Source organism: Arachis ipaensis, chromosome B2 (genome assembly GCF_059453495.1).
Source record: "Arachis ipaensis isolate K30076 ecotype BB chromosome B2, ASM5945349v1, whole genome shotgun sequence".
Classification (NCBI taxonomy): domain Eukaryota; kingdom Viridiplantae; phylum Streptophyta; class Magnoliopsida; order Fabales; family Fabaceae; genus Arachis; species Arachis ipaensis.
The window spans coordinates 105539064-105547630 of NC_142437.1; the positions used below are offsets into that span (position 1 = coordinate 105539064).

Sequence of the window (8567 nt, forward strand, 5' to 3'; positions counted from 1 at the left end):
CAAAGTTGACCCTTCTAGTGTAGGGGCGTGCATCTCCTTGCATCATAGGCAAGTTAAACGCCAACCTCATATTTTCCGGACTAAAATCTAAGTATTTCCCCCGAACCATGGTGAGATAATTCTTTGGGTTCGGGTTCTTACTTTGATCATGGTTCCTAGTGATCCATGCATTAGCATAGAACTCTTGAACTATTAGAATTTCGACTTGTTGGATGGGTTTTGTTAGAACTTCCCAACCTCTTCTTTGGATTTCATGTCGGATTTCTGGATACTCATTTCTCTTGAGTTTGAAAGGGACCTTGGGGATCACCTTCTTCTTGGCCACAACATCATAGAAGTGGTCTTGATGAGCTTTGGAGATGAATCTTTCCATCTCCCATGACTCGGAGGTGGAAGCTTTTGTCTTTCCTTTCCCTTTTTTAGAGGATTCTCCGGTCTTAGGTGCCATCAATGGTAATGGAAAAACAAAAAGCTATGCTTTTACCACACTAAACATAGAATATTGCTTGCCCTCGAGCAAGAAAAGAAAGAATAGATGAAGAAGAAGAAGAAATAGAGGAGAGGGAGAGAGAGATGTGTTTCAGCCAAGAAGGGGAGGAGAGGGTTGTGTTGTGTGAAATTGAAGAAGAATGGAGGGCTTTATATAGGGAAGGGAGGGGGGTTAAGGTTCGGCCATATGGGAAGGGTTTGGGTGGGAAAGTGATTTTGAATTTTGAAGGTAGGTGGGGTTTATGAGGTAGGTTTATGGGGAAGAGTGGATGGATGTGAGTGGTGAAGGGGTAGTAAGGAAGAGAGCTTGATGTGATTGGTGAAGGGTTTTGGGGAAGGGTGTTTATTGGAAAGAGAGGATGAACATTGAGAAGAGGGAAGAGTATGAGTGGAGGTAGGTGGGGATCCTGTGGGGTCCACAGATGCTGAGATGATCCTGTGGGGTCCACAGATCCTGAGGTGTCAAGAAATTGCATCCCTACACCAATTAGGCATGTAAAATGCCTTTGCATGCAATTCTGGCATTTAAACGCCGAATTGGTGCTTGTTCTGGGCGTTCAGCACCCAGATGCAGCATGTTTCTGGCGTTGAACGCCAGTTCAATGCTTGTTTCTGGCGTTCAGCGCCAGCTTTCCTCAGTGTGCATTCCTGGCGTCTGAACACCAGGATGCTGCTTGTTTTAGGCATTCAACGCCAAATCCATACTCTGTTCTGGCGTTGAACGCCAGCCAGATGCTCCTTACTGGCGTTTAAACGCCAGTAAGCCCTTCCTCCAAGGTGTGATTTTTCTTCTGCTGTTTTTGATTCTATTTTTGATTTTTCTATTTATTTTGTGACTCCACATGATCATGAACCTAATAAAACATGAAAGAACAATAAAAATAAAATTAGATAAATAAAAATTGGGTTGCCTCCCAACAAGCGCTTCTTTAATGTTAATAGCTTGACAGTGGGCTCTCATGGAGCCACACAGGTGATTAGGTCAATTTTATAGGCTCCCAACACCAAACTTAGAGTTTGGATATGGGAGTTCAACACCAAACTTAGAGTTTGGCTGAGACCTCCCAACACCAAACTTAGAGTTTGACTGTGGGGGCTTTAGTTGACTCTGTACTAAGAGAAGCTTACTGTGCCTCTTTTCCATGTTTACAGAAGGATGACCTTGAGTTTTAAACACAAGGGAGTCATCATTCAATTGAAGGACTAGTTCACCTCTGTCAACATCAATCACAGCTCTTGCTGTGGCTAGGAAGGGTCTTCCAAGAATGATGGATTCATCCTCATCCTTCCTAGTATCCAGGATTATGAAATCAGCAGGGATGTAAAGGCCTTCAACCTTTACTAACACGTCCTCTACTTGTCCATAAGCCTCTTTTCTTGAGTTGTCTGCCATCTCTAATGAGATTCTGGAAGCTTGCACCTCAAAGATTCCCAATTTCTCCATTACAGAGAGGGGCATGAGGTTTATTCCTGACCCAAGGTCACATAGAGCTTTCTCAAAGGTCATTGTGCCTATGGTACAAGGTATTAGAAACTTTCTAGGATCCTGTTTCTTCTGAGGCAATCTCAGTTGATCTAATGCATTTAGTTCATTGGTGAATAGGGGAGGTTCATCTCCCCAAGTCTCACTACCAAATAAATTGGCATTCAGCTTCATGATTGCACCAAGGAACTTGGCAACTGACTCTTCAGTAACATCCTCATTCTCTTCAGAAGAAGAATACTCATCAGAGCTCATGAAGGGCGTAAGGAGGTTTAATGGAATCTCTATGGTCTCTAGATTAGTCTCAGATTCCTTTGGTTCTTCAGAGGGAAACTCCTTATTGATCACTGGACGTCCCAGGAGGTCTTCCTCCTTGGGATTCACGTCCTTCTCCCCTCTTATAGGTTCGGCCATGATGGTCAATTCAATGGCCTTTCACTCTCCTTTTGAATTTTCTTCTGTATTGCTTGGGAGAGCACTAGGAGGGGTTTCAGTGATCTTCTTACTCAGCTGGCCCACTTGTGCCTCCAAATTTCTAATGGAGGACCTTGTTTCATTCATGAAACTCAGAGTGGCCTTAGATAGATCAGAGACTAAATTTGCTAAATTAGAGGTATTTTGTTCAGAGTTCTCTGTCTGTTGCTGAGTGGATGATGGAAAAGGCTTGCTATTGTTAAACCTGTTTCTTCCACCATTATTAAAGCCTTGTTGAGGCTTTTGATCCTTCCATGAGAGATTTGGATGATTTCTCCATGAGGGATTATAAGTGTTTCCATATGGTTCACCCATGTAATTTACCTCTGCTACTGCAGGATTCTCAGGATCATAAGCTTCTTCTTCAGAAGATGCCTCTTGAGTACTGTTGGATGCAGCTTGCATTCCATTCAGACTCTGAGAAATCATATTGACTTGCTGAGTTAATATTTTATTCTGAGCCAATATGGCATTCAGAGTATCAATTTCAAGAACTCCCTTCTTCTAAGGCGTCCCATTACTTATAGGATTCCTCTCAGAAGTGTATATAAACTGGTTGTTAGCAACCATGTCAATAAGTTCTTGAGCTTCTGCAGGCATTTTCTTTAGGTGAATGGATCCACCTGCAGAAGTATCCAATGACATCTTAGCTAATTCAGACAGACCATCATAGAATATATCCAGGATAGTCCATTCTGAAAGCATGTCAGAAGGACACTTTTTGGTCAATTCCTTGTATCTCTCCCAAGCTTCATAAAGGGATTCACCTTCTTTCTGTCTGAAGGTTTGAACATCCACTCTAAGCTTACTCAGCTTTTGAGGAGGAAAGAACTTGGCTAAGAAAGCCTTGACCAGCTTATCCCAAGAGTTCAGGCTATCTTTAGGTTGAGAATCCAACCATATTCTAGCTCTGTCTCTCATAGAAAAAGGGAAAAGCATGAGCCTGTAGACTTCAGGATCTACTCCATTAGTCTTAACAGTATCACATATATGCAAGAATTCAGTTAAGAACTGAAAAGGATCTTCAGATGGAAGTCCATGAAACTTGCAGTTTTGTTGCATCAGAGAAACTAATTGAGGTTTAAGCTCAAAGTTGTTTGCTCCAATGGTAGGAATTGAGATGCTTCTTCCATGTAAATTAGAATTAGGTGCAGTGAAGTCACCAAGCATCCTCCTTGCATTATTATTATTTTCGGCTGCCATCTCTTCTTCCTGTTCGAAAATTCCTGTAAGGTTGTCTCTGAATTGTTGTATTTTAGCTTCTCTTAATTTCCTCTTCAGATTCCTTTTAGGTTCAGGGTCAGCTTCAACAAGAATGTTCTTGTCTTTGCTCCTGCTCATATGAAAGAGAAGGGCACAGAAAAATAATAATAGGGATCCTTTTTACCACAGTATAGAGGTTCCCTTGTTGTGAGTAGAAGAAAAGAAGAATAAGAATGTAGAAGAGAAGAATTCGAACTCAGAGGAGAAGAAGGGGTTCGAATTTTGGGTGAAGAGAAGTGTTAGTAGATGAATAAATAAATAGAAGGAGATGAGGGAGAGGGAATTTCGAAAATTAAAAAAAATTAAAATTTAAAGTTAGATTTTGAAAATAGTTTTTAAAAAAAGGTTAGTAATTTTTGAAAATTAAGAATGAAATAAAATTAAAATAAAAAATTAAAATAATTAGTTAATTAAAAAGAAATTTTGAAAAAGAGGGAAGGAATTTTTGAAAATTAGAGAGGGGAAGTTAGTTAGGTATTTTTGAAAGAGATAAGAAACAAACAAAAAGTTAATTAGTTAGTTGAAACAAATTTTGAAAATCAATTTTTAAAAGATAAGAAAATAAGAAGTTAGAAAAGATATTTGAAAAAGATAAGATAAAAAGATATTTTTGAAAAGATATGATTGAAATTAGTTTTGAAAAAGATTTGATTTTTAAAATCACAATTAATGACTTGATTCACAAGAAATCACAAGATATGATTCTAGAACTTAAAGTTTGAATCTTTCTTAACAAGTAAGTAATAAACTTGAAATTTTTGAATCAAAACATTAATTTTTGATGAGATTTTCAAAAATTATGAAATAAAATTAAGAAAAAGATTTTTGAAAAATATTTTTATAATTTTCGAAAATAAATAAAAAAATGATAAAGATTTTATTTTTGAAAAAGATAAGATTTTTAAATTAAAAATTTGATTTGACTCATAAGAAACAACTAAATTTTAAAAAGTTTTGAAAAAGTCAATCCAAATTTTCGAAATTTTAAGAGAGAAAAAGGGAAAGATATTTTTTTTATTTATTTTTTTTGAATTTTTTTAATGATGAAAGAGAAAAACATGAAAAAGACTCAATGCATAAAAATTTTGGATCAAAACATGTGATGCATGCAAGAACACTATGAATGTCAAGATGAACACCAAGAACATTTTGAATGTCAAGATGAACACCAAGAACTTATTTTTGAAAAATTTTCAAGAAAAGAAAACATGCAAGACACCAAACTTAGAAATTTTTTCATGTATAGACACTATGAATGCAATAATGCATATGAAAAATAAGAAAAGACACAAAACAAGAAAATATGAAGATCAAACAAGAAGACTGGCCAAGAACAACTTGAAGATCATGAAAAACACTATGAATGCATGAATTTTCGAAAAATGCAAAGAATTTTTAGAAAAAATGCAATTGACACCAAACTTGAAATTGACTCAAGACTCAAACAAGAAACACAAAATATTTTTGATTTTATGATTTTATGATTTTTTTGGATTTTTCAAAAATTTATGTGAAAAAGAAAAATAAGGATTCCAAAATCTTTAAGAAGAATTCCAGGAATCTTTCAATATTAGCCCAAAGCTCCAATCAAAGGGTTGGACATGACTTAATAGCCAGTCAGCTTTAGGATGGAATTACATGCATTGTGGTGATTAGTTGAAGACCAATCCTAAAGCAATTTGAATATGGCTTTACAGCCAGATAGGATTCAACATGTTACCATGAAACTCTAGAATTCATTCTTGAAAGTTTTGAAGCCATAGAATAATTAAAATTTTTTTTTCGAATATGAATTGGGAAAAATGAAAAAGAAGAAAATATTTTTGAAAAATTTTTGAAAACTTTTTGAAAACAAAATAAGAAGAAAATTACCTAATCTGAGCAACAAGATGAACCGTCAGTTGTCCAAACTCGAACAATCCCCGGCAACGGCGCCAAAAACTTGGTATGCGAAATTGTTACTCTGAGGTTGTAAAATTTGTTGTTCGTTCTCTCCCTGGCAATGGCGCCAATAACTGGTGCACAATACCATGGTCCAAACATAACTTCACAACTTCGCACAACTAACCAGCAAGTGCATTGGGTCGTCCAAGTAATAAAACCTTACATGAGTAAGGGTCGATCCCACGGAGATTGTTGGTATGAAGCAAGCTATGGTCATCTTGTATATCTCAGTCAGACGGATATCAAATGGTTATGGAGTTTTCGAATAATAATAATAAATAAACAGAAAATAAAGATAGAAATACTTATGTAAATCATTGGTGAGAATTTCAGATAAGCGTATAGAGATGCTTTCGTTCCTCTGAACCTCTGCTTTCCTGCTGTCTTCATCCAATCAGTCTTACCCCTTTCCATGGCAAGCTTTCTGTAAGGGCATCACCGTTGTCAATGGCTACATCCCATCCTCTCTTGTGAAAAAGGTCCAAATGCTCTGTCACGGCATGGCTAATCATCTGGAGGTTCTCGATCATACTGGAATAGGATTCACCCTCCTTTTGCGTTTGTCACTACGCCCAGCACTCGCGAGTTTGAAGTTCGTCACAGCCATCCCTTCCCAGATCCTACTCGGAATACCACAGACAAGGTTTAGACTTTCTGGATCTCAGGAATGGTCATTCATAGGTTCTAACTTATACCACGAAGATACTAATAACTCGGACTCGGTCCCCTGTATTAGATATCTAAGAGACATTCATTCTAGCTTGTTTGCATGTAGAACGGAAGTGTTTGTCAGGCACGCGTTCATGAGTGAGAATGATGATGGGCGTCACATAATCATCACATTCATCATGTTCTTGGGAACGAATGGATATCTTAGAAGCGGAATAAGTTGAATTGAATAGAAAACAGTAGTACTTTGCATTAAATCATGAGGAACAACAGAGCTCCACACCTTAATCTATGGAGTGCAGAAACTCTACCGTTGAAAATACATAAATGATAATGGTCCAGGCATGGCCGAATGGCCAGCCCCCATGAAAGTCTAAGATCGCATAAAACTGATCAAAGATGATCCACAGATCTAAATACAATAGTAAAAAGTCTTATTTATACTTAAACTAGCTACTAGGGTTTACAGAAGTAAGTAATTGATGTATAAATCTACTTCCGGGGCCCACTTGGTGTGTGCTTGGGCTGAGCTTGAAGTTTACATGTACAGAGACTTCTTTTGGAGTTGAACGCCAAGTTGTAACGTATTTTTGGCGTTCAACTCTGGTTCGTGACGTGTTTCTGGCGTTTAACTCCAGACTGCAGCGTAGAACTGGCGTTCAATGCCCTTTTGCATCATCTAAACTCGGCCAAAGTATGGACTATTATATATTGTTGGAAAGCCCTGAGTGTCTACTTTCCAACGCAATTGGAAGCGCACCATTTTGAGTTCTGTAGCTCTAGAAAATCCACTTTGAGTGCAGGGAGGTTAGAATCCAACAGCATCAGCAGTCCTTCTTCAACCTCTGAATCTGATTTTTGCTCAAGTCCCTCAATTTCAGCCAGAAAATATCTGAAATCACAGAAAAATACACAAACTCATAGTAAAGTCTAGAAATGTGAATTTAACATAAAAACTAATAAAAATATCCCTAAAAGTAACTAGATCCTACTAAAAACATACTAAAAATAATGCCAAAAAGCGTATAAATTATCCGCTCATCAGTGAGCATCCCAGAGGTTACCAGTGTAAGGTCCCACATCGGTTGAAAAGGGGAACGAAGCATGCCTTATAAGGGTGTGTATACCTCTCCCTAGCATGACACGTTTTGACGAGTGAGTGTGGGGACTTTGGCTATCATCTCTATCGTCAAAGGCAAAACCGTGAGGCCTTGTGTGCCAAAGTGGACAATATCGTGCTAGCGGATGGTTTGGGCTGTTACAGATGGTATCAGAGCCGGAGCCCGGATCGATGTGCCAGCGAGGGCGCTGGGCTCCCTTAGGGGGGACCAGCTACCGATACTATGACTCATGACCTCCATGATTTTAACAGTTTGACTATACCGTCAAAAGCCCATATTGAAACAGCTAGTGGAGAATTAATTGATATTAAAGGAGGAGGCTCCATTACTTTTTCATAAAAATTGAAATTAAAAAGTTGCCTCTATGTTCCTGCACTATCATCAAAATTTTTGTCTGTTAGCCAAGTAACAAAGGAACTAAATTGTGTGATACTCATGTACTATATCTTTTGTCTTTTACAGGACATTCTTACGAAGGAGATCATTGGGTGTGGTACTGAGCGAGAAGGCCTTTACTACGTTGATGAAGTAGCATATCAGGGTCATGCCATGCTTGCTCACAGAACGGTTACTAGGCAACTTTGGTTATGGCACAGGCGTTTCGGACATCCTTCATTTGGGTACCTCAAGTTTCTATTTTCTAGTCTTTTTACAAGTAGTATTGAACCCCTCAAATGTGAAACTTGTATTCGTAAAAAAATAACAGAGTTTCTTTTCCTCCAACCAACACTAGAGTCAATTCCAGTTTTTCTCTAATACATTCTAATGTGTGGGGCCCAGCCCCTATTTTCCATAATAATTTTCAATATTTTGTGTTATTTGTGGACGATTTCTCTCATGTGACTTGGATATATTTTTTAAAACACAAATCTGAAGTACTTGATAAATTCTTTACTTTCTACCAAATGATTCAAACTCAATTCAACAAGAAAATCCAAGTACTTCACTCAGATAATGGTGGAAAATTTATAAACCAATCAATGTGTGATTTTTTTTTATGAAAAATGGTCTTATCCATCAAACTTCCTGCCCAAGTACACCCCAACAAAATGGTGTGGCTGAGCGGCAAAATCGTAAGTTACTTGAGATGACCCGAGCCATGCTTTTTGATGTACAAGTTCCAA

The 8567-nt window shown here is 37.8% G+C and overlaps 1 non-coding gene across 1 annotated transcript; it reads left to right on the forward strand.

The window, feature by feature from the left end:
- Window positions 1-3145: 3145 nt before the first annotated feature.
- LOC148575104 (small nucleolar RNA R71) lies at window positions 3146-3253 on the forward strand. The gene has a single exon (XR_015905828.1). It is a non-coding gene; the product is annotated as a small nucleolar RNA R71 (small nucleolar RNA).
- Window positions 3254-8567: the final 5314 nt, after the last annotated feature.